At 52.1% G+C, this 18,064-nt stretch overlaps 1 pseudogene; it reads left to right on the top strand.

Moving 5' to 3' along the window:
* The first annotated feature begins 4,013 nt into the window (after window positions 1–4,013).
* LOC112609007 lies at window positions 4,014–11,596 on the top strand (annotated as a pseudogene).
* Window positions 11,597–18,064: the final 6,468 nt, after the last annotated feature.

The raw sequence follows: 18,064 nt of genomic DNA, 5'->3' as shown, positions 1-18,064 counted from the left end.
GCAAAATGAGATTAGGATGCTCTAAAAAAGGAACAACTGGCCAGGCGCGGTGGCTCACGCCCGTAATCCCAGCACTTTGGAAGGCCGAGGCGGGCGGATCACAAGGTCACGAGATCAAGACCACAGTGAAACCCCGTCTCTACTAAAAATACAAAAAATTAGCCGGACGTGGTGGCGGGTGCCTGTAGTCCCAGCTACTCAGGAGGCTGAGGCAGGAGAATGACATGAACCCGGGAGGCGGAGCTTGCAGTGAGCCAAGATCACGCCACTGCACTCCAGCCTGGGCAACAGAGCGAGACTCCGTCTCAAAAAAAAAAAAAAAAAAAAGGAACAATCAGAGAACAAGTTTCCTGAAAAATTAAACATATGATAGAATACACAAAACATTCCAAAGAATCACTGGAAGATCAAGAAAATCTTCCTGAAGGTAGAAAAATAAGAAAAAAAAAGGCCAGGTGCCATGGCTTGTGACTGTAATCTGAGCAGTTTGGGAGGTCGAGGCAGAGGACCGCCTGAGCCCAGGATTTTGAGACCAGCCTAGGCAACAAAGTGAGACCTCGTCTCTACAAAAAAGCAAAAACTATATATTATCTGGATGTGGTGACATGTGCCTGTAATCCCGGCTACTTGGGATACTGAGGCAGGAGGATCTCTTGAGCCCAGGAATGGTGTTTGTACCACTGCAACACCAGCCTGGGTAACACAGCAAGACCCTGTTAAAAAAAAAAAAAGAAGAAGAAAAAGAAAGAAAGGAAGAAAGAAGGAAAGAAAGAAAGAAAGAAAGAGAAAGAAAGAAAGAAAGAAAGAAAGAAAGAAAGAAAGAAAGAAAGAAAGAAAGAAAGAAAAAGAAAGAAATTAAGAAGGAAGGAAAGAAAGAGAGAGAGAAAGAAAAAAGAAAAGAGATTTATGGGACCAGTCCAAATACAAACAATTCCCTACTCCCCAGCTTATGATGGTTCAAGTTTCTGGTGGAAGAAAGCAATAGAGTACCCACAGAACCATTCCATTTTTCATTTTCAGTACAGTATTCAATAAATTACATGAGAATTCAACACTTTATTATAAAATGGGCTTTATGTTAGATGATCTTGTCTAACTGTAGGCTAATAGAAGTGTTCTAAACATATTTGAGATAGGTTTAACTAAGCTATGATTTTTTTTTTTTTTTTTTGAGACAGAGTCTCACTCTGTCGCCCCGGCTGGAGTGCAGTGGCGTGATCTCAGCTCACTGCAAGCTCCATCTCCTGGGTTCACGCCATTCTCCTGCCTCAGCCTCCTGAGTAGCTGGGACTACAGGCGCCCGCCACCACGCCCGGCTAATTTTTTTGTATTTTTAGTAGAGACGGGGTTTCACCGTCTTGGCCAGGATGGTCCCGATCTCCTGACCTTGTGATCCGCCTACCTTGGCCTCCCAAAGTGCTGGGATTACAGGTGTGAGCCACCACGCCTGGCCAGCTATGATTTTTGATAGGTTAGGTGCATTAAATGCATTTTCGATTGACACTATTTTCAACTCACAGTGGGTTTATCTGGATGTAGCCCCATGACAAGGTGAGGAGCAACTGTATTCTGAAGCTCCCTCTGTCCCCTGAAGTGCAATGGGAGACCCTGGCCATGGCCTTTGGGAGACCGTGACACATGGACTTTTTTTGTTCTTTCTTTCTATTTTATCTTTTGAGACAGGGTCTTGCTTTGTTGCCTAGGCTGGAGAGTAGTAGTGCAAACATGGCTCACTGCGGCTTTGATCTCCTGGGCTCAAGTGATCCTCCAGCCTCAGCCTCCCGAGTAGCTGGGACCATAGGTGTGCCACCATGCCCAGCTAATTTTTTTATCTTTTGTACAGACAAGATCTTGCCATGTTGCCCAGGCTTGTCTGAAACTCCTGGACTCCAGTGATCCTCCCTCCTCAGCCTCCCTAAGTTCCAGAATTATAGGAAGGAGCCACCACACCTGGCCAACACATGGACTTTCCAGTCCACTTGGAAGTGGGGTCACTCAGAGTAGTGGTGACCTGTGCCTTGTAGTGGAGAAGAAAAGAAGCTGCAGGGACCAGAGGCCCTAGGAGTCAGCCTGAATTATGAAGATCACACTCTAGGCCTCTTTGATTTAATTAAATTAATTTATTTAAAAAATAGAGATGGGATCTCACTGTGTTGCCCTGGCTGGAGTACAGTGGCTATTCAAAGGGGCAATCACAGTGCACTATAAGCCTTGAACTCCAGGGCTCAAGCAATCCTCTTACCTCAGCTGCCCAAGGAGCTCAGACTACAGGCATGTGACACAATGTCCAGCTTTCTAGAGCCTTGTTTTAAAAATTATTATTTGTATATCATCAATGTAGTTTTTTCATATAGATAATACTCTAAATATTCAAAAAATTTAAAGTGAAAAATCTCCTTCCCACCTAGCACTCCAGTTCCCCTAACTGGATCCCCTTTCCCTCGGTTTCCAGTAACATTTTTCTTTAAGTCCTCAGTCTGTCCAAATGCCATCAGGCTTGTGCAAATAGCCTGGCACCTTAGACTTACACAAACACTCTCCTCAAAGTCCTTCCAGTTTCCATTCCCTGCCCAATTCCAAAGCCACTTCCACTTCCATATTTTTAGGTATTTGTTATGACAGCACTCCATCAAAATCTATATTAATTATCTATAGCTGCACAACACATTAACCTAAATTTTAGCAGCTTAAAAAATACAAAAATATCTATTTATTAGATTAGGAATTTGGGCACCTCTTTCTTAGTGGGATGGTTCTGTCTTCGGATCTCTTGTGAGCTTGCAGTCAAATGTCAGCTGAGGTCACAGTCATCTGAAGGGTTTTCTTTGTTTTGTTTTTGAGATGACGTCTCACTCTGTGGCCCAGGCTGGAGTGCAGTGGCGCGATCTCAGCTCACTGCAAGCTCCACCTCCCAGGTTCACACCATTCTCCTGCCTCAGCTTCCCAAGAAGATGGGACTACAGGTGCCCACCACCACACCCGGCTAATTTTTTGTATTTTTAGTAGAGACGGGGTTTCACCATCTTAGCCAGGATGGTCTCCATCTCCTGATTTCGTGATCTGCCCGCCTCGGCCTCCCAAAGTGTTGGGATTACAGGCGTGAGCCACCGCGCCCGGCCTGTCATCTGAAGGTTTGACTGGTCCCCCATTTCCCTAGAGCTACAGCCCTCACTGTCCCAACGGGGAAGTGGGAAAGGCATGGGGACAGTGGGGGCTGTGGTCCTAGGACAATGGGGAGGAAGACAGGCAGGGCCCCATTCTGGACATCTCACGGTGAGGCCAGGGAGGCAGAGGGGCTTTCGGCTAAAGACCCTGGGTCTGGTGCTGGGAAGGGATCTGGGGCCAGGTAAGAGGAGCCCATCCCTCAGGGATCATAGGATGGAGAGACAGGATCCCAGGGGAAGTAGAGTGGGAGTGAGCTTGTGAGCCGTGCTACTTTCGAAACGCAGGGTGTGTGGCTCAGATGCAGGGAGAGGCAGGTGGACTCTGGGAAGTCAGAACCTGCAAGGGCCTTGGGGCTGTCAAGCGGGATGGGCCCCTGGTGCACCCAGGGTGCACCAGGCAGGTCTCAGGGCAGGCTCCCTTGACCCTGGTAGCGTAACGTGGTCACTCCCTGAGGGACTCCTGTCAGGGCCCAGTCACCCACCCTGGGTGGCCCCCATCCAATCTCAGGGCTGACCTTTCTCAGCTCCAGCAGAAAGCACCACCTCCAGTCCAGGACGGGCAGCCCCATTGTGCAGCCTGACTGCCCCCACGCCAGGGTCCCCAGTAACCCCGGCCAGGCTGGCCCCGCACTCCCTCTTCTCCCAGGTCCTGCCCCTCCTGGGAATCAGCCACACAGGAAGGCCCTTGTCCTCCCTTCCCTGTGCCTTCTCCCGGGCTGAGCCCTGAGCTGGACAGGGACAGAGCCAGTCCTTTCTGGGGGTCAGCTCCCTGACTGAGGCGGCTCCAGGCCATGTGCAGGTCCTCAGCTTTGCCTATGTTGCCTTATAGTGAGACAGAGCTGCCCCCCGGTCACTGCCCGGGAGGCGAAAGTAAGAGCCTGATGCATGGGGGCGCTGGTCCAGAGATGTGGGCGGGTGGTCGATGAGGCAGAGGAGGCAGCTGGTCTGTGCAGTGGCAGCTGAGGGCCACATGCTGTCACTGGAAGGGGCAGCAGTCCCTGCTGGACCTGACCCCAGGTTGCTGTAACTTGGGCAGTTTGATAAAATTCCAAAGTGAGAAGCACAGTCCTGACTGGGGGGTGGCTGACCGCCTGTGTCAGGACCCCACCTAGAGACTAGGACCTGATCTAAGACTGGTGTGTCTGTGGCCTGAGGATGGCACGTCCCGGGGTCCCAAAGCCAGCCCACTGGCGCTCATTTGCTCAAAGGCTCTCAGCCCTTAGGGTCGGCCCTTCCCTGGCTCCTTCCAACTGGGTCCCACCAGGACCCAGTCCTCTAGAGCCCAGGACCCAGCATCCAGGGGCGGCTCTGGGAAGCCTGGCAGCTCCGCTAACTCCAACATTCCTCATTTGACAGCAAATGCGGCAGCAGATGAGATGAAAGAGTAAGTGGATGGAAATGCTGGGACAATGGGAGACACAGAAGAACAGTAAAAAAGTAATGTGTGGAGGGAGAGGCCCCCGGAACCACTCTCTGCAGAGACCGGGGACAGGCACCCATGGCTGTGACCTGGCACCGTCAGCCTCTCAGAGGGTGGGTGGCACACTGTCCTCACCCAGAGGACTGCAGGCCTGGTCGCCAGATTTCCTGCCTATTCGTGCAAGCGTCACCTTGCTGGGAGGGAATCTGAATCTAGGGCTGGGACCACCCGGAGCTCAAGGCTAGGGATGCGCCGGTGACTTGAAGGAAGGAAAAGGTTCAGATCAGAGTTCTGACTCTGAGTGTCCATCCACTCTTTCCATCCTGGGAAGGGAGACTGTGTCCCAGCTTAATGTCACCTCTAACGAGGGATCGTGGGACCAAAACCAATGATTTCCAGAATCCTCGGGCTCTGGCCCTCACTGTGGTCACCCCGTGGCCTTTCTGCCCACAGCTGATAGATCGAGTATATAAGGGCATTCCCATGAACATCCGGGGCCAAGTGTGGTCAGTCCTGCTGAACATACAGAAAGTCAAGTCGAAAAACCGCAGAACATACAAGGTACGTTCAGCCGGAGCACAACAAACAGGACAGGCCGTGTCAGGGGCCCAGGTCTCTAGCTGAAGCCAGCATCAAGCCCAGCCTGGGGGGTGGGTGGGATGGTCAGATGCACATCCAGGGCACAGACGGTGACATAGTCACCACAGACAAACTTGGCTCTGGTGACCCTCCCCGGCTTCAGTAACAAGCCAAAAAGCAGCTTTGTGCAGAAGGAAACCTTCCTGCTTCCCTTCCTTCCCGGAGTGCTGACTGTGGGCTGACTGCCATTTGGGGCCGGGAGTCTTCCATCTGTTCTGAGGCTGCTTCCTCCTCTTGGCCCTGCCCTACAGGTCATGAAGGAGAAGGGCAAGAGGTCATCTGAACACATCCACCAGATCGACCTGGACGTGAGCAGGACACTAAGGAATCACATCTTCTTCAGGGATCGATATGGAGCCAAGTAAGCCTACGGGAGCCACAGGGTCCCAGCGGAGATGGAGTGAATGAAAGAGATGGGGGCTTCCCTGGAGAAGAGGCCAGGGTCACCTAGGAGGGATGACAGAGCTGCCAAGAGCTCTCCTGGCTCAGGGAGCAGGCGGCACCAAGAACAGAGCACTTCCCTGCTTCCAAGCCCTGGGCCAGACTGGAACATGTGGGACCAGAACCCAGGAGGATCCCGAGGAGACAGAAGGCAGCAAACAAAATCATGCACAATGGTGAAAGGTGCTCTCCCTCACCCATGGGGACCCATGGTAGGACCCACAGGAGGGTGGCAGGATGGAGGGCCCATGAGCCTCTCCAGGCAACACTGACAGTACCAAAAGCTGGGTGGACTAGGGGTCCTGGAAACTGTCATCCATGTCTGCTGGGAACATGACATGGCACAGCCACTTAGGCAGCCAGTTTGGCAGTGGCTCACAAAGCTCAATGGACTTGAACCACGTGTCCCCAAAGTGTCACAGATATTGAACCCACTGTTTTGAAAACTGACATCCACATGAAACTTGCATGCCACGTCCACTGCTTGATTCATCGTGACTCACACAAGGAGCCTTCGGGGACAGCCTTCAACACGGGAATGGGGAGAGCAAGGCTGGTCCTCCCTTCAAATGGAAGACACAGTGAGAAAAGGGAACGAGCCAGTGATGCCCGCACGAACGTGGGTGGATCCTAGGTGCATTTTGCTGAGGGAAAAAAGCCAGATCCAATAAGCTACCACGTAGGATTCCCATTCCTGGGCCATTCTGGAAAAGGCCAAATCACAGGGACTGAGAAGCAGTCTGGGTGGCCGGGGGCTGAGGGATCAGGGAGAGGCTGGGTGCATAGGGGCCACCCTGGAGACTTGGAAGATGAAGGAGTTGCTGCAGGAGGGGCTGGGGCAGTGGCCAGGAAACTCTGCCCATTGGTTTAGAACCACGGAGGAACTGTACACCCAAAGACTGAGCCGGCATGTGTGCAAACTGAAAAAATAAAATCATTCAGAGTGAAAAGGATCAGGCAAGTCACTGTACGACTGGGCTATCTGCATGTCACAGATGTGTATTTTACTGAAACATTTCCTCAAAGTCAAAGGCCCTGAAGAGCTCACTGCTTATCTGGTGAATCATCTGAACCTAAAGTGGGATTTGTTGTTAGGCTTTGTAGACAAAGTGAAGCTAACGGCATCTGCACAAAACAAACAAAAGCCTCTTTCTCTGTTTCCTAGGCAGCAGGAACTATTCTACATCCTCCTGGCATATTCGGAGTATAACCCGGTGAGTATTCCCGGCAGTGACGTTCCCGGGCAGTGTTTCCCTGTTCACAGGAGTGGGTGTCTGGTGGGGTGCCATCACTTCCTTTAAAGCTAGTGTTTGTGACCCACCAGGATATAGGATGTAGGACTCCAGCTCACTGCTCGCATAAACCTCCAAGCAAGGGAGAGGTCTCAAGGGGTCAAGCTGAGACACAAAGGAGTCGGGCCTGGACTCCTGGTGTCACCTGGGTCTGACCACCACTTCTCAGCACAAGAAATGACGCCCTCCTCCTGGGGCTGCCCCAAAGCTCAGGGTCGCATGCGGGATGGTGCCATCAGGAGACATTTTGGACAAGGTGCTGAAGTGCCTGATGGACTTGGCTCTTGTCATGAAATGAATTTGCATCCTGAGGAAGCCTCTTCTTCAGAGGAAGCCTCCCCAGTCACCTCTGCCCTATCCAATGACATGAGTCCTCCCAGGTGACCTCAGTCCTCCCAGATGATGTCCTTCCATGGTGACTCTGGCTCTTGCAGGAGGTGGGCTACTGCAGGGACCTGAGCCACATCGCAGCCTTGTTCCTCCTTTATCTGCCTGAGGAGGATGCATTCTGGGCACTGGCGCAGCTGCTTATGGACAGCTGCCCTTGGGACCTCATGCAGCCAGACCCAGGGATGGCCACCCTGGCCAGACGATCTCGGCTTTCAGCCAAGGCACCTTCCTTGTGTCGCTAGCTTGTTGGGAACCTTTAGGATGTCTCTGCTGAGGATCCCACAGGAGTCCACAGCTGACCCCCAAAGCCCAAGTCAGACGCCTTTCATCCCCATCAGCAGAGGGCATCTCATCCTCCCCGGGGCCACCCTCTGTGTCTTGCTGCCATGCCCTCTGGCTCTGATTCTGTGCAGCTGACTCTCCCCTCCCTGAGAGTCCTCCTGCCCCACAGCTGCCCAGGCTTCAGCTACCCTTGGTGCTCACAAATGGGCCAACCAAGCCCAGATGGCAGCATCTCCCCATCCCGTGTCCCCTGGCCCGACCTCACTTCCAGGAGACAACCAGGAAGCCCAGCACCCGCCCTGTTCTGGCCACCCTGTCGTGGCCTCAAGTCAGGCTTGCCCTTTTTGCACCCTGGTCCAGGAGGCCTCCAGGGGAACCTCCAGCCAGGGCTCCAGGGGATGTTCCTGCCCCACGTCCCCAGAGCAAAGGCCACCTGGTGGGGTCACCAGATGGGAGGGTGAAAGGCCTTGGGGTTTGGGGGCCTCTCCAGCTGCCCAGCTCTTCCAGCTGATGGCTCCACATCTTGGGGGAAGGCTCTGATTTCATGATGGGCTGGGGGCTTCTCAGGATTCCACAGCCCAAACGGCGGGACAGTCCAGGGGCTCCAAGACCATCAGGAGCATGTGGTCCCCACATCACAACCCAAGACCATGTGGCATCTGGTGAGTTAATGGTCCCCTCAGCTCTTCCCCAGAGGCCCTGCCTCCTGTGGGGCTGGAGGAACGGAGACTGGAGCCCCTCATGGGGCTGGTGACTGGATGAGTCCAGCCAGGGCCTGACCTGGGACGTCGGGTTCTCCATGGGCTGGAAGTTGGATTCCTTTCCTGCCCTGGAGGAGACAGAGGCACAGGGATGGGGGCCCAGCTCCCGCAGAGCAGGGCAAAGGGCAGTGTGTCCACCGGGAGTGTGGGAAGGGGCCGGTGTTGTGGGGAGCCCTGGACACGGCCCAGTGTTCTGCACTAGGGGAAGGGTCTTCAGAGGCCCTGGAAGAGGGAGGATTTTAGGACTGCCCAGGGGGCCCTGAGCACCTCTGTTCCTCCCATCAGGACAAGGAAGGTCTTTGCGCGCAGGGTTCCTCGTTAGGCTGGCTTCACCGGATGCTGAATGATGGGGTAAAGAGGCACAGGAAGACCCTGGCTCAGGGACCCTCCTTGCCCTGCAGTGCCCTGCTTCCCTAGCCAGGGGGTCTGGCTCACCCACAGCCCACAGGAGGCTCAGGCGGGTCCTCGAAGTACTCACAAGCAAAACCCTCTGCCCAAGAGGGGTCATCCCAGGGCAATGATTGGGGCTCAGGACCAGCCTCATGGGCAGACTGGGCCAAGACCCGACTTGAGAGGGCTCAAGGAAACCTCAAGCCCTGGGCAAGCCCCTCTCTCCAGGAGTCACATCCCCACTCCAATGAGTGCCCCCCATGAGGAGCTGCAAGACCTTGTCTGACCCAGCGCCCTGGAGGGCTCAGGAAACCCTCATGGGGAAGGTCACTGACTCTGGGGACTGTGCCCCAATGTGTGCAGCTCAAGCCACCAGCCCCAGCCTGGAAGGGCCAGGTTCTCCCACACCTGCTGTCCCCACAGATCTCTCTTGGGCTCACCCTGCACCTGTGGGATGTGTATTTGCTGGAAGGAGAACAGGTGTTGATGCTGATAACAAGCATTGCCTTTAAGATTCAGAAGAGTAAGTCTGTGTGCCCAGTGGGGCCTGGGGAGCCCTGGGGTCAGATCCCAACTGGCCCGAGGGCAGCTTCTTTACAGGGTCCTCATGATCCTCTGTTCTGACCCAGAGGGAGGTCTGGCCAGATGGGCTGGGCAGGGCACAGTGACACCGAGCCCATCCCCCACATGACCCAGATGAAAGTCGGGAGTGTGGTGAGCACTTCCCTGCCCAGGTCGTCCCCCCGCCACAGCCTCCTGTGCACATCTGGACCCCTGGGGTGGCCACAAAAGGATCCGGCACTGCCCGGTGGGAGACTGAAGTGGTCGTGGGGTATCAGCTGTGCCCCCTCCCAGGGAACTCTCCAGGCCTGATGTCCACCCTGTCCCTAGAGCGCCTATGAAGACGTCCAGGTCTGGCCTGTGGGCATGGTTTCGGGACCAGTTCTTCCACACCTGGACCCTGGATGATGACACTGTGCTCAAGCATCTTAGGGCCTCTATGAAGAAACTAACAAGGAAGCAAGGGGACCTGCCACCCCCAGGTGGGCTCCAGTGCCATGTCCCCTCCCATGTCACCCTCTGGGGCAGTCAATAGTGGGGGAGTGCCCGAGACCCGCAGCCCTACTACCTGGACCTTCCTCTTCACCTTTTCTTCCTCCTCTTCCTCCTGAACTCTAAGAAAGTACAGGAGGCCCACCGGTCCTCACGGCAGGCGCTCAGTGCATGTGTACTGGATGTGATGTGCACGCAGGAGGGCGATGTGGGCATGACCCTCCAACAAGCCCCCTCCCACTTTCCACGGTGTCTCTGTCTCCCCATCACAAGGCCGTCAAGGGCACTGGAAGAGCCAGACCCATTTGTGGGAGACTCCACCCCTCGCTGCAAGCACCCACAGCCTCAGAGAGCAGCAGAGGCCCCTCACTCCTGCACGCTCCTCCAAGGTTGCCAGGACAAAAAGCCTTGAGCCAGGGAGACAAGGGAATCGGGTGTCCCTGACCCCAAGAGCATTCAGTGAGAGGGCATAGGCAGGACCCCAGGCCCAGAGCCAGAGTCAAGAGTTCAGCCAGATGTGGGAACAGTCAGTCCTGGCATGGACTGGGCAGCCCGGGAGGGCAGAGGGTGACCCACGTCCAGGTCCAATCACCCACTGTGGAGATGGGTCCCCATGTGAGGTAGCAAGGGGCTGGGTGACATCCAAGGCCCCTCCCACCTGAATTTGAACTGGGGGCTGTATCCCTGGCCCAATAGCCCTGGGATGAGGGTGAGTGGCAGGAAGCCCCCAGCCAGTCTGAACCCTGGTGGGCAGTCCCAGGAGCCACCTGCCATGTCCCGACAGCTTCCCCATGCCAGGCGGCACACACCCCTCCCTCTGGCATCAGCAGACTACAGGTGTGTCCTCATTGTCAGACCACGGGGGCCACACAGAGACCCCGAGGACTCCAGAGACGCAGGCAGGTGGGGCCCAGCCCGGAAAGGCCTGCCTGGGCTCACTAGGGACGCTGACCATGTCTGTTTTCCTTTCAGCCAAACCCGAGCAAGGGTCCTCAGCACCCAGAACTGCGCCGGCTTCACATGGCAAGAAGACCCTCTGCAAGGGGGACAGGCAGACCCTTCCTGGCCCACCGGCCCAGTTCCAGTGGCTCATTTTGTTAGCTTCCCTGCCACAGGCACCTGGTTCTTTCACATCCTGTCTTATTGAGGCTGTCCGGGAAGATACTTATCCTGTGGGCACTCAGGGTGTGCCCAGCCCGGCCCCGGCTCAGGGAAGACCTCAGGGTTCCTGGAGATTCCTGCAGTAGAACTCGATGCCCCGGCTCCCGACGGACCTGGATGTGGGGGGCCCTTGGTTCCCCCATTATGATTTCGAACAGAGCTGCTGGGTCTGTGTCCCTTCTGAATGTGTCCTGGACAGCCCCGGGACTGTGGGGCAGGGTTAGCCCGGGAAGCCCATGGGGACCCTGACACCAGGCCCTGCCCAGGCCCATCAGGACTGAGGGAGGTCAGGAGACATCCCACTGCAACAGGGCACCACATCTGCGGACAAGAGCCTTGCACCCAATTTCTACAATGGCACCATATCCCAGGAGGACCAGCTGGCCACCTGCTGGCAGGCGGAACACCCTGTGGAGGGGGTGAGATTGGCTTTCACTGCACTGAGCCACCGTGTGGACGTGGACTTCCAGCCCTGCACTGCACCCAGCACTGATTCCAACCAGGACAGCTCCTTCACAGCTAAGGATGAGCAGCAGCGCGCTCCCACCTCAGGGCTTTGTCTCTGCCACCTTGGAAAGTTCTCATTTCCCTCCAGGCTTCTAGAAGCATCTGGGCCAGGGCTCGTGGCTGGATAATTTCCCAAGGCTTAACAACCCAAGCAAACTTCACGTATTTGCTTTATTTTTTGTTAAACTTACAAAAACTTATTAATAAAGTGCACAGCATGGAAGACATTCACAGATGGAACACACCAGCCCCCAGATCACAAAGCCAACCATGCCCAGCCCCTCCCAGCACCCCCAGCCCTGCGACCAGCGTTCTGAATTCTGACGACACCGTGAGCCTGCCTTTGTACTTCACACTCATGGAAGGTTAACCACATCCATGTTTTAAATAAATGTTTCCTGTTGAAAAGATTTAAGATATACAGAAAGATTGAAAAGGCACCATAGTGTCCTCCTACACCTTCCATCTGGCTGCCCCAATAATGACGTTTTATAGTCCCATGGCACATCAGAAATTTAGGCTGGGTGTGGTGGCTCACACCTGTAATCCCAGCAATTTGAGAGGTCGAGGCGGGAGGTTCAGGTTCACTTGAGTCTAAAAGTCTGAGCACAGGTGGACCCTGGCTCTAGAGAAAAGTCAAAGAAATTTGCCAGGCATGGTGGCGTGTGCCTATGGTCCCACCTAGTCAGGAGCCCCAGATAATAGTTAATGGCAGAACCACGGTCAAACTCCAAAGACATTGGTCTAAACTAGTACACATGACTGTCAGGCTACATCCACATTCTTAGAAAATAATTTAGACTCATCTCTGGGTGCAGATAAATGAGCTTTCGAGGTCAGAGAATTCTGCTTCATCTAGTGTGGCACTCATCATCACGATTTCATTAGCACAGAACAACTGCTTTGAGCAAAGCAACTCACTCTAGAGGCTTCTGAGTGCTCAATCAGTTTAAAAATAGGTGCCATCCACCCAAAACTGTTACTTTGGATTTCAGTGAGTTGAGGAACAGCATGTGGCCCTTATTGCTGGCTGTTGACTAAGGCCATTTTGAGCTTGTGAAAAGAAGCCTGATCCAAGTATAGCACAGTGGCTGAGAGTGAGGACCCCGGAGTGTGACAGGTCTGGTTTGCATCTGCTCCACTACTTGCTAGCTGTGTGACCTTGGGAAAATTAACTGCCCTTTCAGGGCCTCACTTCTCTTTTCTGTAAAGGGAGGATTATAATTCCTACTTCAGTGTTGGACAGACCAAATTACAATCTATGTACACGTACATACTCCTGGCACAGAGCCCTCAACACTGGCAGCTACTATGTTTGTGGATTTCTGTGAAAGGGGATGCGTGTCTTTCTATTCCCTAGAGCGGGGCACCTACAGACAGCTCATGCAAAGTGTATCACTTCATTAGGAAATATTTCCAGATAAAGAAAACTCAGAACCTGCCCCTATTTTATTCTGCTGGATGTTGTAAACCATGAAGAGACTCCAAGGCTGAAGCTAGTATTACTGTCACTTCCACAGCTCTATGTGGGCTCGTGATTCCCATATGGAGGTCAGGAAGCTTCGTATGTGACCAGTTCTGCCTCAAGAGTCATTAGCCAGGGAGGGTCAACAAAATCACAATCTTATGTAATTTCCTCATGAGGTGACAAAGAGCATCGCGATTGTCTACAGGGGACTGTCACCACCCAAACAGCTCCTGCTCCCAGTGAAAGCCTTTACAACATGACAGGGTCATTATCAGCAATGGCTTGTGAGTACTCAGCTCTTCCAAATATCAGCTCCGCTGCTCCCCATGCTTGGAAACTAGAGCATGAAACCAAGGCCTGGGTAGCTGGGAGGGGCCTGCGAGAGACAGCTGGACACCACGACAAGCATGCGACCTTCCACCTACACCTCTTCAGCTTGTACCAGACCTAGGCAGTGTAGCAAGTCAGCCTAAGAATCTGAGCTCAGGACCCAGATCACCTGGACTCAGATCCTGACTCCAGCTTAGTAGCTGCGTGACCAAGGACACGTTATTTAACCCCAACATCATGTTGCTGGGGGGAAGTTTCCTCTGATGACAACACAGATGGGCAGAGATGAGCCGAGATTTACGTCTTCCCTCCCAGCATGTGCGTCCTGGCTCATGACACAGGTATTTGGAAGCTTAAGCCCCAACAGGAAGCTGACTTTTCTGGATTCTACGGACCTGTGTTTAGCATTAAGTATTTTCAAGCAAGCTGTCTAAGCCAAGGGAAACAGCTTCCTCCACCTAATAATTAAGACTACTAAAGAATGGTGGCCACTTTGAATGACAGAGAAATGGGACAGGGAGAAAGGAATTGGCATATACTGGGCACTTCTCTGTACCAGATTTTACCCCCCACCCCATCTCCTATCTCCACCTCCTTTAAAGATCAAAAACATTATCAGAGGTTGTCTTCATTTCACACATGAAGAGACAGTAGCTTGCCCAGGTTTGCCCAACTTCATTCCCCAAGTCTTTCTGATTTCAAATCCCAACCCCTCTCCTTCACATGACACTGTTTATGACTTTTCCTCACACACTCCCGTTTACCTGATTTTAGATCCAAATATTAATATTACAGGGCTCAGGTCTTGGCCTAGGAACAAGGACTGGCATCCTCTTTTCTTCTTCCCCCAATCTTCACAGAACTATCTAGAATTCCTCATTCGGTCACACTATCTGAAATGTTAACAAGTAGAGACTTCCTAGGGTAAAAAGCCTCCTGTCATGTTCAGATGTAGGGAAAATCCCATATTTGATTATAATAACATTTTACTTCCTCTTTCCAACTTGAACAATCTTAAGTCTTCTTGTATTATAGGTTCTCAGAAATGTGGATCCCTCTTTTGTATCTAAGTTTTTATTTCTCCTTTTGCAAAAGCTGCTCCAAATACCAGCTGTGTTGCTCCGCAGGCTCTGAATGTTCAGAAGAACATTCTGGTTACGAGGATGACTCCATGGAATGCTTGACCACTAAGTTTGGTAAACAGCTGCTCAGTCTTTTTCACTTTAGCCGCAGCTGGGGAGGCAAGCCTCTATATGAGTGGCAGAGGCTGGCTGGCTGTTTAGCAGACTCATTTCTTCTTTCTGAGGACACAGTAGCTTACATTTCCTAGCTTTCTTTGCCGTTGGTTTGCTACGGCCATGCAATTGAGTTCTAGCTAATGGAATATAAGCAGAAGTGATGCACCCCACTTCCAGGGTGAGCCCCCGAACTCCCCTGCTCCCCATGCACAGCCTTCCACTCTCTCCTTCCTATTGCTGGCATGAAGCACATAAGCAAGCTGTCTTGGAAGCCACGCGTTGAAGCTGGTGAAGACTACGAGATGGAAGGAGCCTGGTCCCGGAATCACCACTTGGAGGAGGAAAGCTGCTTGCTGCTCAAGTACACCGGTTTTGGATTTCACACAGGGAGGCATAACCAGAAAAGAATAACCAGTTAAACCAGTAAGACTTGGATTTCTGACCCCCTAGCTGACCGACAGATCAGCTGTCCCCCTTCTGATCCCCTAGCTCACTCACAGATTCATGAAAACGATTGTTATTTCAAGCCACTGAGCTTTGGGACAATTGACTTTTGTTGCAGCAGCTGATTAAGACAATGCGGATTCTCATTAGTTGCATCACTTTGACAAGTCAGTCTAACCTCTTTCTTCTACCAACACCACCACAACCACCACTGCCGCTGCCCTCCACTGTACTCCTAAAGACAGTGGTTACCTTTGGGGATTTTTAATTTCTTGAAGTCTCTGTGTGGAGGCCAAAGCAACTCCACGTTGGATACTAATCTGCCATGCTGACTTCAGATTAACCTCTGCTCTGGGAAGGCCATTAAGATTTCCAGTTTGTCTAGTATTCCGTGTGTAAGATCACATACTTACTGTAAATCCTGCCCTTAGGTCTAAACAGCTTTGCTGTTATCATACTTTGTCTTACACATCATTTCTGAATCATGTATACCCTTTCCCTATGGTATATCAGCCCTGGGTCTGCAGGGTAATGGTGCAGGGATCCACTCTCTCATCTCTCCACCACCAGACACTGACATGGCTTCTGTTTGTAAGTACCTATTAAATGTTACTTTCTTGTTTTGTTTTTTTGAGACAGAATTTTGCTCTTCTTGCCCAAGCTGAAGTGCAATGGTGCAATCTCGGCTCGCCGCAGCCTCTGCTTCCCGGGTTCAAGCAATTCTCCTGCCTCAGCCTCCTGAATAGCTGGGACCACAGGCATGCACCTCCACATCCGGCTAATTTTCTGTATTTTTAGTAGAGACAGGGTTTCACCATGTTGGTCAGGCTGGTCTCCAACTCCTGACCTCAGGTGATCTACCCACCTTGGCCTCCCAAAGTGCTGGGATTACAGGGGTGAGCCACCGCATCCAGTCACTTTCTAAGGGATAGGATTTGTCAGCCGCTTTCTTCAGCCTTTCAGCTTCCTTGTACTTTGGGGGTAGGCTAGCATAGATTTGCCCGCCGTGGAACAACTATGAATATTTTATGAAAGAATGGCGGTGTTATAATTGTGGAATACCATAGTCATATTACATTCAGGGAGTGGCAGCCCCTGCTGTGTTTCAGATGTAATTTCATTCTTTCCTATAGGCTGGTGAGGCCGGAAGACTTTGGGGTTACATCATCGTGCATTTTGTTGGCGTAGGAGAAGGTGATATTTGTGAGTCTTGGGGTTTCAGCATGTAACTGAGAAAGGGAAGCTCAGTGAAGAGGAGAACAATGGTAGGGTGGACACATTATTTTTTGGAGTTGGACCAGCCTGAAATAAGTAAAGATTTCTGGGCCACCAATGACTGTCCATGGCACTGATCCAAGCATACCAGTCAGAAAGCAGCCACTTCCCAGGGAGCATCATGTAGCTTTTAGACTTCAGGGACACCACAAGCCACTGTCAGGTGAGAGGTGCAATTCACACAACCCAGCACAGAGACCACCTCTTTATTTCTCAAAGTTTTGGGAGAACCCAAGACCCATAGCCTTTATTTTAGGGGCTGTTTAATGGACTTGGCAGAGAAAGAGACTATGTAATTGACCCAGGTCTTCTGAGATCTTAGCATTAACCGAGATCCTGTAACATAGGCAGATTTAGCCCTTTTGTTTCTATTTCTATATTTAATATAAATTTATATTAAATTTTTGCAAACATTTAGCTTTTGGCTAAAGTCAGCCTTTGGCCACAGCAGTTGATCAGCAGGGAAACAGAAGGAGAAGAGGGATTTTCACACTTAGCAAGCAACTCATGTGTGCCAGTTGCACAAAAGCGAGGTTATAGTGAGATATCCAATTCCCATTAGAGAAACAAGGGAGCTGGAACTCAGAGAACATAAGTGATTTGCTGACAGTCAAGGTTTGTGAGTGGCGGTGCTGGGATTGGGGCCAGGCTAACTTGGCCCTGAGGTCCATATTGAATAGAAACCTTCTCTATGATTCCCCAGCAGACACACATAGCCATGCCGTTTCAGGTCCACTCTCAGGTTGCTTCTGCTGGGGCCTTATGTGCTTAAGGGCAGAAACTCATAATCATTTGAGGACCCACGTGGTGTTGCAGTCCAGCGAGACCATTTCAAACTCTAACCACTCCTGCATCTGCAAAATGGCGTTTTCCCTGCTGGGTGTCTAAGGTAGGGTAGCATCCTACCCTGTATGGTTCCTAGGTGGGGCCCCTGTCACCAGGGAAATGGTGCTGGTTCTCACCCAGAAATAGATAAAGAGGAAGTGTCTCAGCTGAATAAGAATGGATGTGCAGCCTATCCCGACTCCCTGCTCCCTGAATGAAGCAGGGCCTCCTGGCATCGCTTGATGTTTGTGACGCTATCCCAGGTTGCACTGGCAGCAGCCAATACCAGGGTTTTCCAGAGGCTGAAGTCCAGCACACGGTTAATGTCATTGCCTTTTCCTCCCTTCCTCGGGATCAGAGGAATAAACATCTCTTACTTAGAACTGTTCTATGCAGACTCAGAGTGGCAGAGGACTAACTTAACCTGTCAAAGGCTATTTTGAGCAAAAGCCACCTTGTGTCACTGAAGCTGTAGAACTGAGCCACGGTAGGAAACTGTTAAAGTCACAGGGTCGAGGACTAGGTACCTATGTTATCCCAGCTGCGCAGAAGCACAGCCTGAGTCTCTTCTGTGGCTGAGCCAAGGGTGTGCTGGAGAGACCTGAGAGAAACAGGACTGGCCCTAGTGACCGGTGCCCTTTCAGTTCAGAAGGAACGTCTCCTCTTGTTGAAGTGACTTGGCTGAGCTTGCTACTTCTGCTTTGAGAGTCAAATATAAAGATCAAGACTTTCATTATCCCCAATTTACAGATGATGAAACCATATTGAGCAGGAAAGAAAGTCACCCTAGGAGAGCAAGTTGGGCCTGGGCACTGGCTGAAGACACGGGGGAATGACCATTTGGAATGTAGCTTGTTAAGGGGCCTCACAGGTGTTCCTGTGATCCAGGTGTCGAGAGGATAGAGCAGAAAGGTTGCTAGGGAGACACTGGTACTGTGCACTGCGAGAGTGAGAGAAATTAAAGAGAACACGCAATAAAGCCTT

Source organism: Theropithecus gelada, chromosome 16 (genome assembly GCF_003255815.1).
Source record: "Theropithecus gelada isolate Dixy chromosome 16, Tgel_1.0, whole genome shotgun sequence".
Lineage (NCBI taxonomy): Eukaryota > Metazoa > Chordata > Mammalia > Primates > Cercopithecidae > Theropithecus > Theropithecus gelada.
This window is presented reverse-complemented; position numbering and strand designations above follow the sequence as displayed.